The sequence below is a fragment of the Canis lupus genome, chromosome 13 (assembly GCF_048164855.1).
Source record: "Canis lupus baileyi chromosome 13, mCanLup2.hap1, whole genome shotgun sequence".
Taxonomy (NCBI): domain Eukaryota; kingdom Metazoa; phylum Chordata; class Mammalia; order Carnivora; family Canidae; genus Canis; species Canis lupus.
Window position 1 is genome coordinate 36,109,273 of NC_132850.1, and position 22,617 is coordinate 36,131,889.

General features: G+C 43.5%; 1 protein-coding gene across 6 annotated transcripts in view; it reads right to left on the bottom strand.

Moving 5' to 3' along the window:
* TMCC3 (transmembrane and coiled-coil domain family 3) overlaps positions 1-22,617 on the bottom strand; it is a 271,611-nt gene that overhangs the window by 222,502 nt on the left and 26,492 nt on the right. Inside the window, exon 2 of one of the 6 annotated variants that reach the window (XM_072773107.1) lies at positions 1,584-1,629. The exons of the other annotated variants lie outside the window; for them this stretch is intronic. The gene's annotated coding sequence lies outside the window, so the exon portion shown is untranslated. The remainder of the gene's footprint in view (positions 1-1,583; positions 1,630-22,617) is intronic. 6 annotated transcript variants of the gene reach the window in all.

Consider the following 22,617-nt stretch of genomic DNA (forward strand, 5'->3'; position numbering starts at 1 on the left):
TCCATTAATTTGGAATGTGATCATTCGTAGTTCTAAATTTTATTTTTAAATTATCTATAAAGAAAAACGACCTGAATAACTGAATAAACATGATCAATTCATCCATTTTGCTAATATTTATGTGACTCTAACACGTGCCAGCACTAGGGCAGCAGTCACAGATTTTATTTTGTATAATTCTCATTAAAAGAGAACTCCATAGGGCAGGAAGTTGTGCCTTCATTTTAAAGTAAGTTTTTTTTTTTTTTTAATTTTTATTTATTTATGATAGTTACAGAGAGAGAGAGAGGCAGAGACACAGGCAGAGGGAGAAGCAGGCTCCATGCACTGGGAGCCTGATGTGGGATTCGATCCTGGGTCTCCAGGATCGCGCCCTGGGCCAAAGGCAGGCGCCAAACCGCTGCGCCACCCAGGGATCCCTTAAAGTAAGTTTTAAGGGCAGAAAACTAAACTGTGGTATGTCCATAGGATGGAATACTATGCAGCTGTAATAAAACAGTGGGGGAGACCAGTTGGTGCTAACATATTAACAAGAACAACTGCTGAATGAAAAAAGGAAGAGGTGGAATGCTCTTTAAGGATCCCATTTGTATTAAAAAAGAAAAAGATAACAAAAAGATGATGCAGAAGACACATACATAAGTGAATATGTAGTAAAGTTCTTGGGAAGGGCAGTCAAGAAAATCTGATGGTCTGAGAGGAAAAAACTCATTTTTCATTGTACTATTATAATGTGTGCAATTCTTTACCATTTTCATGTGATTTTTCATAATATTAAAGCTTACTAAAAGACATTAGCATGACATATTATTTACTGGCCCATGCTGAGCACAGCGTCTGGCATATAATTGGAATTCCAGTATTTACTACATGAATGTAAATAAATGATGCTATTCATTACCATTTAACACATTTATCTTTCCTATTCACTACATCAGCTCCCACTCTACTAATATAAGTGAAAACAGTCTGGAGTTCAAGTCCCTGTATGAAATACAATTGCAATAAATCTGAAAAATATTCTAAAACTCACACTTCCCCTTTATGCTGCCAGCCCTTTCCTCTCTCAAACTCTGCTCTACACACACACACACACACACACACACACACACAGAGTCAGGAAAACAGCTCACTGACAAAAAAAAAAAAAAAGAAAGAAAGAAAAGAAAAAAAAAGAAATTAAGAAATGCTTTGCTGATGTTACTAAAGGTTTGGACTGGTAATTTTTTTTAGCCAGATGCTGATTTTCAGAGGGCTAATCTATAAATATGCAGTAACACTTAACTGGTCCTACCAATTAATTTTTGATGTATATCTTGAAATGAGTTGGAACAGATTTGTTTGGAAAAATCGGCATTATTCCTAACAGCACAGCACAGAGTAAGCCGAAGCACCTTGAAGGCCTACCAACAGCACACTGCAGGTGCACAGGTTCTGAGGTGCACCTGACACATCCAGAAGCTCCCGCAGCTATTGCCCCACCTGAGTGACGGGCAGCCGGGGGACTGGCACCTGACCATGCTGTTTTATTCAGCGCTGATAAAGGGGGGACAAATTATGTATTTGCTGTGAGAGTGCAGTACCTTGTTTTAGGTTGTTTTGCTGGACTTCTTCCCCCAGTAGCAGCAACTAGGAAGAAAAAAAACACACACAAGACATCTGGTAATTTCTTTAGGGAAAATCTTAACAGATTTGTGGGTGTAACTCTACTCAATCTGTTTCATAAATAAACCCCAGGCAATGGCATCAGTTAAAAATCTTTGAAAAGATGGTTTTCACATGAGCAACATCCTGAAAGCTACAGTTGCGATACCCTAATAACTGTACCAGCCACCCTGGGTACCCGTACACCCTGGGTAGTGTACGGCACTGTGAAAAAGCATGTGGCAGGTGAGTGGCAGTTTAAATTCTCACGACTCTCTGAGGTAATAATGACTATCCCCGTTTTGTAGATGAAGAAACTGAGGCTCAGGACATGAACTCGTCTGCCGAGACTCAACACAGCCAGTGAGCACAAGAACTGGGATTCAAACCCAGGTCTGAGGAGCCCCGGGCCTCTCTGGAGTGTAACGTTCCACCTGGCTCGACAAGCTGATCAGAGAGAGGACCGTCAGAGGAGAGGGACAAGGAAGGGCTCTTTCCATGTGCTGCAACTGACGTCCTGTCGTCGAGAGGCCAAAAGGCAAGCTGACACCTCTCAGACCACCGCCCGCTTCAGGAGGAAGATCTATACGTAACGTTCCTCGGGCACCACGGCCGGGGACTAGGCCAGGGGAAGGGTCGCTGAGAGATCGCAGTCAGCAGGCCTGACACCCCGCTCCAGTCCGTTAGGGTCTTAATGGTTCACAAGAAACGTGAGCTTCACACCAGGCAGACCTCCAGGGACCTTGACAGACCCAATTACCCGGAGCCCTGACGCGAAAGCCTACGTCATCAGTCACTCCTCACAATTACAACGAACCGGCCCTCGGTACCGTCAAATGTCTGCAGACTGTCCCCCGACCGCGGGGCTCACCGACCCCGCGGCCCAGTGACCTCGGCTCCCGCAGCCGAGCAGGCCAGGGGCGGCAGACAGGAGGCCGGGCCCGCTTCTACCCCCCGCACACCTGCCCACCCTCGTCCTCCCGAGCCACAGGATGCGGCAGCTGGACTCGAGTACACGTCAGCTCTCCGACTGCGCCTCAGGTATCCAGGCGAGGACACGGGAACGAGTTTGCCGGGCGGCGGAGCAGAGCCAGGTGAACGGCACAGAGTGGACAGCAGGGCAGCCCATCGTGTGGGCCCTGCACAGAAGAGCCCCGACAGGTGGCACGCAGCAGCAGTCAGCCCCCAACTAACTGCAACAATGACCTCCAGGGGCACTGCTAAGTCCAATTTTTTTAAAGATTTTATTTATTTATTCATGAGAGACACAGAGAGAGAGAGAGAGGCAGAGACGCAGGCAGAGGGAGAAGCAGGCTCCATGCAGGGAGCCTGATGTGGGACTCGATCCTGGGTCTCCAGGCAGGCCCTGGGCTGAAGGCAGCGGTAAACCACTGAGCCACCCAGGGATCTCCCCAGAGGCCAATTTTTGGTCATCGTAACCGACTGAGCAGCAGCACCTGATAGAGCACACTGCTCTTGGAGCCTTTCCTTCACTGGACTACCATGAAACTACTCTCTCCTAAACGTGCCCCTCCCTCACTGGTGCCACTCCCCGTCTCCTCTGCCACTGGCCCCCATCGCCCCAGCTAGCCCAGTGCCCACACTTAGTCCCAGGCCTCTCTGCGTCTATCCTCTTCATGCTCGCATCTGATTCCACAGATTTACATGCAATCCACATGCTGATGACTCCCGAATGTGTATCTCCACCCCGGGACTGCAGGCTTTTACACTCGGCTGCCCACGGCTAGGGTGTCTAACGGGTGTCCCCTGTCACCAGCCGAGCTCCCACATTCCCCGAATAAAGGGCGTCTGCAGTGAATGGACACTGCCGCCTTGGGTGCTCACACTAGGGGATCTGGGACTCCCACCTCACCAAGGGTTAAAGCCCAAGTCTTTACAATAGTTTACAAGTCCTTCCTGGACTTATTCCTGCTCACTCCTCCCCAGTTATCTCTCTGATTTCTTTTCCAGATACTCATCCCCACTGCCACGCACCCCCAGGCCCTCTAAGCCAGCTTCGCTTATGCTCTCATCATTCTTGCTACTTAGAACAGCACCACCCCACATCAAGGTCCCGCAGGCTCACTCCCTCAGAAATTTGTTCAAGCATCTTCTTTCCACTGAGCCCTTTCTCTGATCGGATGATTCTATTTTTTAAATTGCAGCATGCCCCTCAGGGCGCTCTCTTTCCCTTCTCCCTGCTTTGTTTTTCTTCATAAAAGCCAACCACGTGATAAGTACTATATTCCTCTATTTCATTACTCCCTATAATCCTCAACTAGAATGTAAGCTCCAGGGAGGCGGAAAGGTTTATCTGTCTTGTTCAATGATGTATCTCCAACACCCAGATCAGTACATGCAACATAGCAGGCATTCTTCATGGAAAAAAATGCTTCAATATATAATCATCCATGCACAGCTTGTGAAGGGTAGCAGAATATGCCACCCCAAAATATGCTACTTTATTTTTTAAAGATTTTATTTATTTACTCATGAGAGACACAGAGAGAGAGGCAGAGACACAGGCAGAGGGAGAAGCAGGCTCCCTGCAAGGAGCCCAAATGTGGGATTTGATTCCAGGACCTCGAGATCATGACCTGAGGTGAAGGCAGAAGCTCAACCATTAAGCCATCCAGGTGCCCCTAAAATATGCTACTTTAGAGTAAGGATTATTTTTGAACTGAAGACTACAGGGGGAAAAAAAAACCTCTCCACTTTCCCCTATTTGCCTAAAAGCAGGACCTAAATTGATAAAGGTATCTCCCCATCCCCACTCTACCAGGAAGAGCGGAAGTTAATTACCAGAGACACTAGACCCTTATCAGCACAGAGAAGGCAAAAAGGGAAGCTATGTATCAACCTTTGCAAAAATTAATCCTTACCTACCATTAGTTCCCTCGTGTATTTGCCACCCTAGAAAGCTCAAAGACCTTTTATCTCACGGCTGCTCTAAATATGTATTCTTCTTTGATTAAGATAGTACCCCAAGTTCTCAGCACTTCTTTCAGTTATTCATCTGGAGGGATCCCATATGTGTGCATAATGTACAGGTTAACAAACTTTCCTTTTTCTCTGGTTAATCTGTCTTTCGTCAGTCTGACACATAGGGCCCCAGCCAGTGATCCTACAAGGGGAGCAGAAAAGTTTCCCACACCCCCATGTCCACATCAGAGAGTGCACTGTGAGAGAGAAGATGAAAAAGTGCCTCTCACAGACAGATGCTAACTTTTTTTCCTCTCATCTAAAAACAGGAGTCACTTTGGGATTCAAGGAGAATTGAATATTGTGGTATCCCAATTAGACTTCACAGACCCAAATAATGAAAAAGAAATAAAGTATCTTTAAATAATATTTTTTAAAATCACATTTTAAAAGTACCTGAAGTGTGGATCAGTGTGTTGTTGTCGTATGTAGATTGACTTTTTTTTTTTTTTAAGATTTATTTATTTATTCATGAGAGACACACACACAGAGAGAGAGAGAGAGAGAGAGAGTGACAGAGACATAGACAGAGGGAGAAGCAGGCTCCTTGCAGAGAGCTGGACGCGGGACTCAATCTCGGAATCACAACCGGGGCCAAAGGCAGGTGCTCAACCACTGAGCCAACCAGGTGTCCCTGTAGATTGACTTTTAACATGTATGACATCATACACTCAAATTTTTCTTAACTAGGTTCCACCCAATGCTTCAACTCACAATCCTAAAATCAAGACCTGAGCTGAGATCAAGAGTCAGACTCAAACAACTGAACCACCCAGATACACCCCACTCACATTTTTTTTAAGTAAAGTTGGGGAACTAGGATTCCTATAGTAATCTTGAAACTGTCTTTACACACCAACAGCCTACAATGCTATTAATCCGTAACAGGTTATACTGTCTGATTTTTCTTTTCTTTCTTTTTGTTTTTCTTTTTTCTTTTTGTTTTTCAAACTTGAAATCTGTCTTTCACACATAAGGATTCACTAATGGTAAATGATGGTCACCAAGTAAGTGTCAAAGCTCAAACACTACCATGAAAGAGCCTGGGTCTGAGTCACAGGTCCACCAACTTAACTACCTAGAACTTTACTGACATACTTGACTTTCCTATCTTTGGTTTCCCCACCTGTAGAATGGATGAGTTAGACATCTAGTAAGATTTCTATGAGGATGAATAAAAAGCTCCACACTCGTACTCAGCACAGAGCTTGGCAACACATAACAACTATTTTTATGATTATTCTTAATCTTCATCTGAAGACTTTTGCCCTCAAAGACATTATGGATCCCAAATTGAAGTCCTATTAGCTACAGTAAACTATTCCCCTCTTCGGTTTATGCCTAACAAAAGCGCATCCAAAAAAAAAAAAATGCACCCATTTCACAATAAACAAATCAAATCACCTTAAATATCCTAATAAGATATATGAATGTGGGTTTTAATGACAAAATTCTTAAGGGGGTAAGAATTGGCCAATGGGTAAATGAACCAGTTCTTCCCAAATAACAAAGAGGAAATATGTTATCTTTAAAATAATGCTTTAAAAGTGTCTGAATTGGGGATCCATGGGTGGCTCAGCGGTTTAGTGCCTGCCTTTGGCCCAGAATGTGATCTTGGAGTCCCGGGATCGGGTCCCACATCGGGCTCCCTACATGGAGCCTGCTTCTCCCTCTGCCTGTGTCTCTGCCTCTCTCTGTCTCTCATGAATAAATAAAATCTTTAAAAAATAAAAATAAACGTATCTGAATAAAGATTGGTTATTTTCATATGCAGAAAAGAAGGTAGAGAACAGGAAAGAAAAGAAGAATAATAAGAAAAATATATTTGCAAATGACATATCTGCTAAGGGGTCAATATCCAAAATATATAAAGAACTTATACAGCTCAAAACCCAAAAAATGAATAACCCAATTTAAAAATGGGCATAATGACCCAAATGGACATTTTTCCAAAGAAGACATACAGATGGCCAACAGACACATGAAAAGAAGCTCAACATCACTCATCATCAGGGAAATGCAAATAACCACAATGACGTATCACCTCACACCTGTCAGAATGGCTCAAATAAAAAACACAAAAATAACAAGTGTTGGCAAGGATATGGAGAAAAAGGAACCCTCACTGCACTGTTGGTAGGAATGTAAATTTGTGCGGACCACAGTAGACAACTTAGTATGAATCTCCTCAAAATGTTAAAATTAGAACTACCATATGATCCAATAATTCCAGTACTAGGTATTTACCCAAAGATGATGAAAATACTAATTCAAAAAGATATATGCACCCCTACGTTTATTGCATTATTTACAGTAGCCAAGTTCTATCCATAGATGAATGGATAAAGAGGTGGTATGTATATGCAATGGAATATTAGTCACAAAAAAGAATGAGATCTTGTCATTTGGAGCAACATGGATGGATCTAGAGAATATAAAACTAAGTGAAATAAGTCAGACAAAGACAAATACCATATGATTTCACTTATATGTGGAATTTGAGAAACAAAACAAAGAATTAAAGAGAAACAAAAATACAGACTCAAATACAGAGAACAAACTGGTAGTTTCCAAAGAGGAGGTGGCTAGGGGGAGGGGTGAATCAGATATAGGGGATTAAGAGAACACTTACTTTGATGAGCACTGAATAATGTACAGAATTGTTAAATCATTTTATTGTACACCTGAACCAATTACAACACTGCCTGTTAATTATACTTCAAATGAAAAAAAAGGGAGGGGGGGAACACTACCTAGCAAAAGTGTGAATCTGAAAGATTACTTCAGCATTCAAGCCAGAATCCATCTTATTCCCTTTTTAGATCGGGTTATGGTACAGATAAATCATGAGGAAGCTAGATATTCCACACTTTTCAATGATTTTTTTTGTTTTTTGTTTTTACCAAGAGAGAGTGAGCTAGTGAGGAGGAGGGAAGCGGAGGAGCTAAGGGAGAAGGAGAGAGAGAATCTTAAGCAGGCTCCATACCCAGCATGGAGCCCAATCTGGGGCTCGATCCCACAACCCTGAGATCATGACTTGAGCCCAAACCAAGAGTGGATGCTTAACCGACTGAGCCACCCTAGTGTCTCTGTGTCAAATTTCTGGAGGCTCAAAGTCGAAGGTTAAGTGTCAGCAAGAATGGTTCCCTTCAAAGACTGTGAGAAAGAATCTATTCCATCCTGCCATTCTAGCTTCCACTTGTTTGTTGGCAAAATCTTTGGTATCCGGTGGCTTATAGGTCTCTATATTCATCTTCATGTGGCATTCTGTCTAGGGTCTCTAAATTTTTTAAGTGTTTTTATTTCACAATGCAGGGCTTGAACTCACAACCCCAAGATCAAGAGTCACATGAGCCCTCCACTGAGCCAGCCAGGCGCCCCTAGATTTCTTTTTAATCAGGTTACCACTGCATTGGATTAGAGGCCTACTGTACTCCAGGATGACCTCATCTTAATCAGTTTCATCTGCCACGACTCTATCTCCAAAGTCACATTCTGTGGTACTGGGGGCTAGAACTTCAATATGATTTTTTTTTCAGTAACACAATTCAACCCCTAACAGCTGGCTTTTTCTCACCATTCAAGTCTCAGTCCAAGCATCACCTCCACAGAGAGGCCTTTCCCAACCACCCCGTTGAAAGCGGTTCTCTCCCAGGCACTAGTCACTCTGTGTCTCTGCCCTATTTTATTTTCTTCATATGCTTACCGCTCCCAGAAATTACCCTACTTGTTCATTTGGTTTGGGTTTGTCTCTCCACGCTAGAATGTAAACCCTATGAAATCAGAGACTCCGTCTTATCCACTTGTCTCCAGAGCCTAGAGCCTAGACATGTGGTGGTGGGTCAATCAACATCAGCTGAATAAATGAATACATGCATTAAACAAACGTCCCCTGTCCAATCATAAACATAATGCCAGAGAGAGGCACAGCTATGAATGAAAATAAAGTAAGCTAAGAGGATAGACAAAGACGTGCTATTTTGAATAGGGTGGTGGGGAAGGCTTCTGAGATGCAACAATGAAGCAAACCAGAGCAGTTTCAAAGACAGTGAGGTTGACAGGGTGGTGGACAGCGTGACTGGAGCGAGTTCCAGGCATGAGCAAGATTCGAGGAAGTAGAGGGACAGCGAGAGAGGAGGTGTGCCATAAAGGAAGCTCCAAGTGAAGGCATCTGCATTTACTACCCTCTGTCTGGACCTTCAGCTGACAAAGCTCTTTGATATTCCTGGCCAAATAAAGTTTTCCCTTATTCATGAAGTTTTCACAAGAGTCCTGAACCCCTCCCTCTCTGTCCCCTGGCACTTTGTTCTTACTTCTACTACAGCCCTTCCAGCATTTCTGTGGAACTGTGAGTTTTCCGCCTTACATGCGTCTTGCCCCCTCCAGTGAGCTCCTTGATGGCAAGGACCCCAAAATTTACTCTGTAGATGCTGAAGGAAGGGAACTTGTGGCTGGTGCTCCTCCTCCCTGTGGATGCTCCTTCTGCCACACAGACCAAACTTTTCCCATTTAAAAACAAGCCTTTCGGGAGTGACCTCGCACAAAATGCCAGAGTGGGAAGCTCCTTCCTCCACTGAGGAGGAAGGAGTGGCCAGAACCAGCTGTTTGAGAACTCTGGAACCTGGTGGACACTTATGACAAGGAGGGCGTGCTTGGTGAGAGCAGAGGTAGCTGACTCTGCCAAGTGAGCAGTGTAGGTGAACCAGCTACTGCCCCCATTCCTCAGCCGTGGGGAGGGCAGCTCACATTCCCAGCGTGGCTGGCCGATGCCAGGTGGGCAGTGAGGGCCTTGTCTCCTCACAATTTGAGGTTGTGCATTGAGGTTGGAGAGCCTGTGCCCGTCACGGCTGTTACCAAAGGATATGTGACAGGATAGGAACTCCCATGCTGCTACCCAGAGAGCCCAAAATGTTTAGCCACATGAGATTTACACACTCATGTATTCATCTGCCCAACAAATCCTAAATAGCTTTTATGTGCCAGGCGCTGAGGACACAGGAATAAACAAACCAGACAAAAGCCCGAGTTTATGTTCTGGTGGGGAAAGTGCTGGTTCACTGGAGCGCGGGGAGGGCAGAAGCAGGCAGGGGGGTAGCGTTCTTATCTTGAGTCACTCCAGGCCCCTCCCCTCTGATTGGGCACAATATCACTAACTCACATTTTATTCAGGCCAGGTCTCCTGCCCTAATGGTAAAAACCATGCAAGTTAATTCCTTAGGTCTCTGGTTGCTTCTCATCACCCTAACACCCAGGCCAGAGACTCAGAAGCCTATTACTCAAAGTCTCTCGGTCATGTCCAGAGACAATCATATATTATCTACAATAGTAAAGATGATATTTTGTTTCTTTGTTTAATTAGAGCTGTGTACCTAGATTTTTTGTTTCTTTTTTCTTAAAAAGGATCTCCATCTTCCTGGGATGATTTAACTAGATTCTTGCCTGAGGGAGAAGCCAAAATCACTGTCCTCTAAAAGCTGACTTCCTGATGTGCATCTTGGTCTCAACAAGTCATTCAAACCCTCTGAATGTCAGTTTTTCCTGGTCTGGCAAGTGGGGATAGTAACACACCCTTACAAGGCCATGGAGAGACTTCAATGAGTCAAGGACATGAAAATAAATGCTTTGTATCTGGCACATAAAAAACACTCAATATACATTATTGAAAAACAAAAGGGGTGCTGGGGTGGCACAGTCAGTTAAGCTTCCAACTCTTGGTTTTGGCTCAGGTCGTGATCTCATGGTCATGGGATTGAACCCCCCGCATCAGGTTCCGTGCTCAGTGTAGAGTCTGCTTGTGATTCTCTCTCCCTCTCTTCCTCTGCCCTTCCAACTTGTGCTCTCTCCCAATCTCTCTCTGAAAAAAAAATAAATAAATCTCTATAAAAAAAAGAAAAGAAAAACAAATCTTCCTGACACGCCTTTCAGCCAATCATTTTATCAAAAGAGTATGATTACCTGTGAAATCATACAACCCCACAAACAAGTATTTCATTATCACAGCACACCAAGCAACAAAGCAGATTTGGAGGGCAGGGGAAGCATGTTCCACTTTATAGTAAGGGTCAGAGTTGGCTGCTAGATTTGGCTTCTCCAAGAGCCCAGAGCCCTGCCTACCAACTTGAAATGCATCTTCATACAGAAATTCCCAGGGAGACTCAGCTTCCACCACCCACCCCACCCACCCAACTCCCCATTTTCCTTTAAAGCTGACTGAGCCAAGGCAAGCAAAGGCTTCTGGTCAGGGCCCCAGTTTTCATCCTAAGAGCATTCCCTCCACATCTTGGTTTTCTTCTCTTCATTTGCATCAGGAACAGTTGGGTATTGCTTTCACAGCATGAGATTCTCTCTCCTTGATAATCCCTCTCCCCAGCAGCTAGAAGCCTGCATTCACGAGTAGTATGATGCTACACCTGGAAGCAGACCGCTTTGGGTGAGAAATCAAGTAAGGGCTACTAAACAACTCAAAAGTCATTTGATGGACCTATTGTGCTATAAGAAATAAGTCAGACAGAGAAAGACTCAGTGTGTTCTCATTTACACGGGGAAATTTTATTTTTATTTTTTTAAATGATTTCATTTATTTATTCATGATAGACACAGAGAGAGAGAGAAGCAAAACACAGGCAGAGGGAGGAGCAGGCTCCATACAGGGAGCCGGATGTGGGACTCAATCCTGGGACTCCAGGATCACGCCCTGGGCGGAAGGCAGGCGCTCAAACCGCTGAGCCACCCAGGCCGCCCCTACATGGGGAAATTTTTAAAAGCTGAAGTCATAGGAAAAGAGAGTTAGAATGGTAGTTGCCAGAGGCTGGGAAGTTGGGGAGAGGTTGGTCAAAGGGTACAAACCTCCAGCTGTAAGAGGAATAAGTTCTGGGGATCTAAGGTTCAACATGTCAACATGGTGACTGTATCTAACAGTAATATATGCTTGAAAGTTGTTGAAGGTAGATCTTAAATGTTAACACCACACAAACACAAAAGTAATCATGGGGATGGAGGGGATGAAGCATTAACTAACCTTATTTTGGTAATCATTCTGCAATATATGCACATATCAAATCATCCCACCGTACAGCTTAAATTTACATGTTATATGTCAATAATATCTAAATCTGGGGAAAAAATAATCTAAGACCCATGGATTCTCCCCAGGTTCTTGTCCCACTGCATCCTACAAACCTTTTCTCTTTGACTTTTTAAAATAAAGTGCAAGAAACCACTTTCCATGTCACAGCCTAAGAAATGACAACTGCTTGGAGGATTACACCTCCTCCCCACTTGATGACATCTCTGTGAGGACAGGGAGGGGGGGCTTAGTCATCCTTGCATTCCTAGCATCAAACACAGAAACTGGCCCAAGAATAGGCTGTTGAAAAAACATGTTAAGTAAATTCCATTTTTATAGCATCTACTGACGTCTAAAAACTCCAAATTAGAAGTTATAAAATATACGATAGAGATCTTAAGAATACATTAATTACAAAATCAATTATGTGCTACATACTACCTGGGAATTTATGAAAACTAGCACTATCTCAAAATTAAAGAAAACATAATATAAAATATGCTTTGTTATTCACTAGTATGAACACAGACCAAATAATTAATTTTAGCCTTCTCTATTATAGAGTGCCGACAGTATTTTCCCATTTTATTTATTTATTCATGAGACACACACAGAAAGAGGCAGAAACAGAAGCAGAGGGAGAAGCAGGCCTGCTCGCCTGTGGGGAGCCTGATGTGATACTCGATCCCAGGACCCTGGGATCATGACCTGAGCCAAAGGCAGACGCTCAACCACTGAGCCACCCAGGTGCCCCAGTATTTTCTTATTTTAAAGCAGGAAAAATAACAGCTACCTCACTGCATTTCTGCGAAGATTAAATGAGCTAACACATCTATAATACTTAGAACAGGGCCTGGCAGATGGTGACCACTTACAAAATACTAGCTATTACTGCTGCTGTTGTTATCAGGCACTCTCCTGGCTAACACTATTAGAGCAAGTTAAATAGAAGTTCATTTAGCCAATCTGCCCAGGAAAGTATGAACAGAAGCAAGACACACATATAATCCATGGCCCTGACAACAAAGTTTGTCCTCAGAGCTTCAGATATCTTCTAAAAGCCATTACCAGATTCTCTTCATACAAGAATTGCCTATAAATTGCTTACTTCTTAGAATGTGATTGTACCTTGAAGCAGAAATAGATATTTAGCAGACCCTAAATGTATGCCAAAAAGAACTGAATTAGCAGCTTCACTAAAAGGTTCCTAAAAAAAAAAAAAGAGCGGACAGCAATTTTTACCTGCTCTTCAAGCCAGATGATGTTCCTGATTCCGTAAGATTTGGGGCAACTTTATCTTATAAGGGCCTGTGAGTTTATGAGAGCTTCAAGTGAAGCTATCTGGGTTAAAAATAATCACCGAGAAACAAAAACTGAGAAACAACTGAGAACGAAAAGCAGAAGTATGCACAAGATTGCTCCATTTGCACTCTCCCACAGTGGGTGTTTTCCTGTTTCTCAGACACCGTCCCTCAGTCTAGCAATTCCAGAACCGGTGTCCTACAGACCACTGGTCCCCAAACAAGGGTTCAATTCAGGTAAGTTTCCCTTCCTGGAAATCCATGATGCCCATCAACATATTAGAGATCCTGAGCTTCTTCCAGGAAGAAACCCATTTAGCTTTGCTTCACTTGTTTGAAAACTTAACCACATGTGCCCTTTCCCAAGGCACATTACTAGGAACCAGATTTTGGAAATGCTGACACTCTACAATTAATCACTTCTTTCCACTGAAGAATGACTGTAGGTTCATTCACCTGGTCTGCAAAGTCAACATTTACTTAAAAGCAGATGGAAAAGAATGTGAACCCTATGCATACCCCCCCCCCCCCATTCAATGCACGATTTCACGTCCTGGATCAAGTCAAAAAGAAACTATCCTCAGGATCCATCTGAGAAGAATCCATAAATCCTAGAATCCATAAATTCTAGGAACGGCTTATGGGAAGCATGATTTCAGAAGATTTGTAGACAAGAGAAAGGAAGAATATGTAAGAGCAAATCTGTCAATAAAAGGAATTTGATTCTCCTATTGCTCAAGATTTTTATTTATTTATTTGAGAGAGTGTGTGTGAGCAGGAGCAAGGGGAAGGGCGCAGAGAGAGAGAGAGAGAGAATCTCAAGTAGACTCCTCACTGAGTGCAGAGCCTGACTCGGGGCTCAGTCTCTGATAAAGACCTGAGCCAAAATCGAGAATCGGATGCTTAACTGAGTCACCCAGGTGTCCCTTTCCTACTGTTTTATTAAGTCAAGGAGAAAAATACAGGTATACTGCAATCTATTTAGAATATGTCCAAAGTCATCAGGAAGAAATCTTCTGATGTCAGTTTAACAGTATCACAGAGAGGAATGTTCAGGGGTTCCTTGTCGAACTATCTGTAAAGACTCCATCTCTAGAACATTATCTCAATTCTATAACTGGAAAAAAAATTCCAGAATCCTAAATATCTGTAATATCAGTTTCCTTTTTCCCCCTAGCACCTGGTATGTCACAGAAAATTAGAGATTTCCTTTCCTCAGGTCACAATGGTACTCACCCAACTATAATTGCCCAAAAGGCCCCCTTGCTAGCCCTCCTAATGACCAAACATACTACGAAGGCACAGCATCAGCAGAGAGGAAGCTGAAATTTCTGAAGTAACAACAAGAACACAGAATAAAACCATCGTGGGCTATGAAATTCCCTGTGTCCCAAGATTCTAAACTACTCGGGATCTTGAGCCCAACATCCCCTAAGTGGAGCAGGAGAGGTGCTGGGAAGGGGCTGCGTAGCCAAGGTTAGAGGAAAGCCTTATTTCACAGGCTCTGCAGCTGAACAGAAAGTCACATAACACTGCCCATACATTTTGCTCCAGCGCCGTCCAATTGAACTTTTAGTGACAATCCAAATGTTCTCAACAGTGTTCAATACGGTAGCCACTAGCCACACGTGGCCACTCAGCACTTGAAATGTAACTTGTACAATTGAGGAACTAAATTTTTTACTTTAATTCATTTTAACTTAAATAACCACACATGGCCTGAGGCTACCATATGCAGTAGCAACTAGCTTATACACTTAATGTACCTATCAACATGAATTCCACAAAAATAGAGATGGTCAGGGACCAAGGAAGGTTCTCCAGAGGTTTGGGAAATGGACTATTTGACTTAACAGAGGAAGCAGGGAAGAATCAAGTCTATTATCTCATGAATCTCTAGTACACTACTGAGATGGCTAAAAGACAAGCATCATTCCCATCTTACTAAATGGAGAACCTGAGATATAGATTCAATTAACTGATATAAACAGTAACTGCTATTTATGGAATCTCTCCATGTACATAGGTTTTTATACTCAATCTTTACAACAATCCTCCAAGGTAAACATCACTGTCTTTTATTGGTACAGGAACTGAGGTTCAAGAAGGTTGAATGCTTAGGAAAAACCACATAACAAGTGAAGCCAAGATTTGAACTCAGACCTATTTTTAAAGCCCAAATGAAAGTGCAGAGCTTGAGCACGACTGGATGTTGGCAGATCTCACAACCTATGAGATCACAACCTCAGCCAAAACCAAGAGTCGGATGCTTAACTGACTGAGCCACCCAGGCGCCCCAAGTCAACAAGCATTTTTTGAGCCTCTGATATATGCACAACAGCACACTGAGTGCTCAGGAGGGGAGAATACAAAGACAAGGAAAGAAAACCATCAATATCACTGAATCTCAGAATTGTGTGGGCTTGTTATTCTTCTCTAACAAAGGGCATGAATTATTCAATTACTCACAGCTAGCTCCTCTTGTATATTATAGCAATCAACTGGCCTAGAATAAAAAATAAGCTAATATTTTTAGCACTTCAAAAACATGTGGAACCAGAACAAACGTGACAAGTGAAAAAAAAAAACAGATAAATTAGACTTCAACATAATTAATACATTTAGTGCACCAAAGGACACTATTAATAAAATGAAAAGATAATCCACAGAATGGGAGGAAGTAAACAGCAGATCATGTACCTGACAAGGGACTTGTACCCAAACTGTATTTTAAAAAACTCCTACAACATAGGAATAAAAAGACAAATTACCTGCACACATTTTTGTGTGGACATAGGTCCATTTCTTTTTGGTCTAGGAGTGGCCTTCTGGATCACATGGTAATGCTAAGTTTAGTATTTTGAGGAAGTGCCAAACTTAGCAAAGTGGCTGCACCATTCAGCAATCCCAACAACAGGGTGTGAGGGCTCAAATTTCCCCACAGCCTTGCCAATACTTGCCATTGTCTGGCTTTTTACCTTAACCATTCTTGTCAGTATGAAATAATATCTCATTATGGTCTAATATACATTTTTCCTAATGATCAGTGATGCTGAACATCATTTCATAGGTTCACTGACTATTTATATATCTTCTTTGGAGAAATGCCTTTGAGGGGCACCTGGGTGGCTCAGTGGTTGGGCGTCTGCCTTTGGCTCAGGTTGTGATCCGGGGGTCCTGGGATCAAGTCCCACATCAGGCTCCTGCTGAGGAGCCTGCTTTTCCCTCTGCCTATGTTTCTGCCTCTCTCTCTGTGTCTCTCATGAACAAATAAAGTCTTAAAAAAAAAAGAGAAATACCTTTTAGTGTCCTTTTAGTTTAGACATATTCATGACACAAGTTATATTCTGTTCAAAGGAACACAATGGAGAGAATGAACAAATTTTCCTTTTCTTCTATTTCATTTATCAGTATGATTTCTTCAGGTATCTCAAAATTCGAAGCTATAAATGCCCAGACTCTCTTACAATGTGCTTGGAGGTTGAAGGTGGGGACTGTGGGCTCACCTGTGTCTAAAGCCCAGCTGTCCCACGTCTAGATGACCTCGAGCAAGTGACTTAATCTGAGCCTCGGTTTCTTGTTCCTACAAAACAGAACTCACCCATACCATAGTGCTGTTTAAATGAGCACGGGATCGAGCATGGGGTAAGTGCTCAACAAATGCTAGCATTACTGTTTTTATTATCAACCCATCATCATCACTATCACCACAACTCCGGCTCACACAGGAAGCCTGAAAACACGACAGATACATATATATTTTCTACGTACGTTTAGTGCTTCCTTACTGTTCTACTCAATTTAATTCAGACTCCCACTGCCTGAGCATCACCAGGGCTCCTTGGAATCCCTACACATTATCTTAGGGCTGAGACTTCGAAATAAGGCCCCCAAATTTTTCACAGGATAGAACAAATGCTGCCCTATCTCCTGACAAAAGCAAGATATCTTCTAAGTCAACAATAGAAAAAAAAATGTTTAGATAGGTATGTTCATGTGGTTTGTTTCTAGAAGACCTGAAGAAGAAGAAAATGTCAGCATGTCCTTAGAGACGCCTGGCAAATAGGGGAAGAAAAAAAAAAAACACTAGAAAATTGAAGTCGCCTGCCAGAGGAGCTGGCACAGGGCACGACGACCAGGCCCTGCACCAAAGACTCACCAACACCCCCACAGAGTAAAGCAACAGGTTGTGGTACAGCACTGGCCGCTTCCTAGGTAAGTGGCTGAAAGCCAACCAAGTTCAAGGAAAAAAAAAAAAAAACAAAAACCCCTTTTTTTTAAGGCTATATGAAAAGAGAAGAGAAACTGCATAGGAGTAAACTCTACTTGGTAAGACAAACATCTGGTTCTCCTTTTCCTTTCTGCCAGGCAGAGACGGTGGAACAAGACCCTGGAAAAAGATCTGTGGTACTGGGTGGACCACACCTCATCACCGGCAGGCAAAGCACCATGGTGACCTTTGGCCTGCCGGGCCCTGCAGCACCACACCGCCCCCAAGGAACCCAAATCTTGCAGTGTATCCTTCCAGCCACACATCTCCGAGATCATCTGGGAAGGGGTCCAGGCCCCTGCACTGGGGAGGGGCACAGGCACGTCAGTCTCCAGACTTGCTGGTCAGCCACAAAAGCCCCAAACTTCAAAATAGTCAAAGGAAGTATGTCATGGAATTCACCTATCACGAGGACCTCTTTCGGCCTCCAAAACCTCATGGCCCCTGTGGGGACTTCTCCTGGGCACTACCTACGTCCCGCTCAGGAAAATAGGGAGAAAAACAGCTTCCTCACAGAAATGTGGACTGGGGCCAAATGGAGTGCCCCTGAAATCCGAGTGGATAATAATGCCCCTGTGCTGGGTCTGTCCTGAATGCTGCCTCTGTTCTGCTTTTTTCCACAATAAAGGCATAGAACTGGAGAGCTGAGAAGGCCCCTGGGGGCCCAGAGAAACGAAATAATTTACAAAGGTCACAGGGCCTGCAAGTGGCCAAGCTAAGCCTCAATACCCAGCTTTACCCGTAAGAACTGGAAAGTACTACCCTTCTGGAGTACAACCTACTTGCTCCATTAAAGACTTTGCCCCTGACCTGGGAAGTAAGTGCTCCCCAGGGGAACACGGAGGGAATTAGCAATATGGATTCTGAGCCAATAAAAAGATTCGAACCCAGTTCTGTCCCTTACCAAAGTATGTGACTTCAGGAAGTTCCTAAACTTCGGTTTCCTCATTCATCATCACCAGCCCTGTCAGAGGATGAATGTATCAATAGAGTTTCTAAAATAGTGTTTGAGGGGCACCTGGGGGGCTCAGTGGGTTAAGCATCTGCCTTCAGCTTGGGTCATGATCCCAGGGTCCTGGGATGGAGCCCCACGTCGGGCTCCCTGGTCAGCGGGGAGTCTGCTTCTCCCTCTCCCTCTGCTCCTTCCCACCCACTCCCCCTACTCATCTTCTCTCTCTCTCTAATAAGTGAATAAAATCTTCTTTAAATTTTTAGAAAATAAAATAGTGTCTGAAGGGGCGCCTGGGAGGTGCAGTTGGTTAAGCATGTGACTCAATTTCGGCTCAGGTCATGACCTCAGGGTCGGGAGATCAAGTCCCACCTGAGGCTCCACACTCAGTGTGGAGTTTGCTTGAGATTCTCTTGCTCCCTGTCCTTCTCCCCCTGCTCCTTTTCTCTCTCTCTCTTTCAAATAAATAAATAAAACTTTAAAAAACAACACTGTCTGATGTAAATAATTTATAATACATCATCATCATCCTAGAACAGAGGGGAAATGAGAGTGAAAACGTTGGGGGTTACATGAAAAAAGAAAGCGGGTGTGTGGTCATTAAATAAATAGAACATCGTTTAACTTAAAAAACCGTACAGATACACCAAGAGTCATGCTGACAGTGGCTAGTGGGAAAATGAAAGCAAAACAAGAACATGCAATGAAATGTTAGGATAACACAACTCCAGTGATGTTAAAGGATCATCCCTGCATATACACATATACTCCAAAAAGAGAGCAAAAGAAAATAAATGAAACACTAACAGCCCAGTCTCTGGGCAGTGGGATTACCACTGACTTTTACTGTCTTCTCTACCTCCCAAGTCTCACGTAGCAGACATGTATTATTACTTCGGAAATCAAAATAACTGTAGGTTTTAAAGATTATTTTTGTTTAATTTTTTTTAAAGTTTATTTTTTTAGTAATCCCTACAGCCCACATAGGGCTCAAACTCAAGATCAAGAGTCACATGCTCTTCCGACTGAGCCAGCCAGGTGTCCTGAAACATCATTTTTAAAGAAGAAACCTGACACCAGGCGGGGTCTGGGTCTCGGTGGCCAAAGGGCTATTCCAAGCAGCTACAACGGGGTAGGTGGAACCCTTGGTGGCGGTGTTGGGGAGGGGAGACCCACAGAGGGAGAGCAGGGGTCCCAGCGAGGACCAAGAATTTCCTTCTTTTCAGCATCCGGACGGAAGAAAGGGACCTGCTGGCCCGGGGCCGCTGACGGAGCTAGGCCAGGGCCCAGAGGGAACTTGCCGGGGGTCGAACAGGCCGCGTTGAGTGTGGCAGCTTTCTCCGGAAAGCTTCCTGGCTGGTCCTCAGCGCCACGTCTAGCTTGCGTTCTCAGCTCACCCCTTCTGCAGGACTCGTTGTGAGGGGCGGACAGACGGCAGACAGAAGAGCAGGACACACAGGAGGGATGGTGAGGGCAGTACCGGGCCCCTCCCAGCTCCGGCTCAAGGTCCGTCTGTATCTGAGCAGCCTCCTACCCTGCGGTGGCGGCACGAGCGCCCTGCCCCGGCGCCTCTGCTGCTTTCCCACCAGCTGCCTCTTCTGAGCAGCACCCTAGGATCATGGCATGTTAAGGTTCATCCAGAACACCCACCCAGTTTCCCTATTTACAGATGAAGAAAACGAGGAGGAAAAGAGAGGATGGGGTGTCTGAACCTACACACTCAGATGAGAACACACACTGGCCCAATACTGTCTGCTTCGGGGCCTTGCCTGAGGTCACCGGACAACTGTCCCTTCTGGCACTCACCGCTGCCTACAAACTGGACTGCATGCCCCACTGCTGTGAAAGCCCCAGTCCAATCCCTAGGCTCCTCCTGGACAGATGTCAACATATAAAGTAATCCAGAAACCTCAGGTGAAATCCGACAGGGGGGACTCTTCCCTTCTCGTAAGGGCTAATTGTAACAGGAAACATTTCAATCCAAAAAGTGACCCCGCAACAGTGGACTGTTGGGACCAATGATGACCCATGGGGAACACTTCATGGATATTTGCACAGTCTTAAAGTATCTTCCCCAAAATGTTAATGTGAATAAAAATATTATGAATTACTGCGGTGGTTTTAAAATATGATTACAGGGATCCCTGGGTGGCGCAGCGGTTTGGCGCCTGCCTTTGGCCCAGGGCGCGATCCTGGAGACCCGGGATCGAATCCCACGTCGGGCTCCCGGTGCATGGAGCCTGCTTCTCCCTCTGCCTGTGTCTCTGCCTCTCTCTCTCTCTGTGTGTGACTATCATAAATAAATGAAAATTTAAAAAAAAATAAAATAAAATAAAATAAAATATGATTACAAATCGTTTGATACTCCTTCTTCCAGGAGGTGGAGCTTAAATCCCCTCCTCTTTGGGCTGGACTTAGTGATTCTCTTCTAATGAAAAGATCCTTGCTGGGACCAGGGATGGTCTCAAACTTGGACAGTCGCTTGGAGCACCCCACACAGACGGCTTACCCCAGGCTCACCCCCAGTAGGAGTCAACGGTTCCTTTTCCTCAGCCAGGGAAAGATACTGGGCTGCTGATGAGGTTTCTCCAGGATTCTCTTTTTTCCCTTTTTTCTAGGCCTTCATAATCTGTCTCACTTAAACTAGGGACTGCTGAAGTCTCACTTCCCCTTTCTTTGCAGAATGCACGCCTGCTGTGCAGAGCTCTGCCCCTCCCTGACCCTATCCTTTTGGGCATCACTTTCCCCGTTTGCCTGGTGGCTTGAGGTTCCCCTTGTTCTCCCTCTGTGGGTCTCCCCTCCCGAACACTGCTGCTAAGGGTTTAGATAAAATCTATAAAATAATTGGAGAAAAAGGATAAAAGCATAATATTCACTATACTAACTTTCGTAAACATGACATAGTTTTCATTTGTTCAAAATTTTTAAAAATGTATCTCCTAGTACATCTGTTTATGTAAGTCTAGCAATGTGCTGTGAGAATTTTTTATGGGTTTTATACTTGTTGTTGCTGTTGAGAATAGAAGCATTTTTCCCATTACAGTTAACAGATTATTGCTGTTATATGATTGCTCCTCGTGTATGTACACCCACAAGTTTACTGAGCTCGCATAAATTCTAGTACTGCCATACTTTTCTTTTCTTCCACGTTTTTAAATTCCAATTAGTTAACATTTAGTTTCAAGTGTAGGACTTAGGGATTCAACACTTATAACACCACCCAGTGCTCATCACAAGTGCCCTCCTTAATACTCATCGCCCATTTAACCCAACACCCCCACCCTGTCCACCTCTCCTCCAGGAAACTTTAGTCTGTTATTTATAGTTATAGAGTCAGCTTTATGGTTTGCCTTTTTCCCTTAAGTTCATCTGTTTTGTTTCTTAAATTCCACATATACATGAAATCATGCAGTATAGGTCTTGACTTATTTCATTTAGCGTAATACACTCTAGCCCCAACCACATCATTACAAATGGCAAGATTTCATTCCTTTTTATGGCTGAACAATATACCACTGCATACATATACACACGCACGCGCGCGCACACACACACCCCTCACAACTTCTTTATCCATTCATCAGTTGATGGACACTTGCGCTTTTTCCATAATTTGGCTATTGTTGATCATGCTGCTATAAACATCTGGGCACATGTAACCCTCCGAATCAGTATTTTTGTATCATTTGGGTAAATGCCTAGTAACCACATTTGTTTTTTATTCGTATGTAATTATGTTGTTTATTCTAAAAACGCTTTTTCTTCCTATTACCAGTTACACTTTAAATATATATTTCATGCTTTATTGCACTGGCAACCAATGCCAGAATAATGAATATCATCTTGTTTTTTTTTATTTTAATAGAAATCTCTAGCATTTCCTATATCTGTATGATGTTAGAAGCTGGTTTAAGATATATGTATATGCTATGGATATATACACATATTTTTTTTTTAGTTTACAATCACTTAAATCATGCTAAAAAATATCCTATTTTTTAAGAATTTTAATTTTTAAATTAAGAATGGGTATGTATGTGGTTTATCTTACTGTAACAACTGGCTGACTATAGGGTCTATTTACAGACTTCTTAAAAAAAATGTTTATATTCCTGGAATAAGATGTTATTCCAACATTCTGAATGTTTCTATTAGAGTTTCTTTTCTAACTTTTTCATGTTCTTTATCATCAGGTTTTTTTTTTTTTTTAAGATTTTATTTATTTATTCATGAGAGACACAGAGCAAGAGAGAGAGAGGCAGAGACACAGGCAAAGGGAGAAGCAGGCTCCATGCAGGGAGTCCGACGTGGGACTCAATCACAACCCAGGCCGAAGGCAGCACCAAACCGCTGAGTCACCCAGGTTGTCCCAGATCAGGTTTTTTTTTTTTAAATCGTATAACTA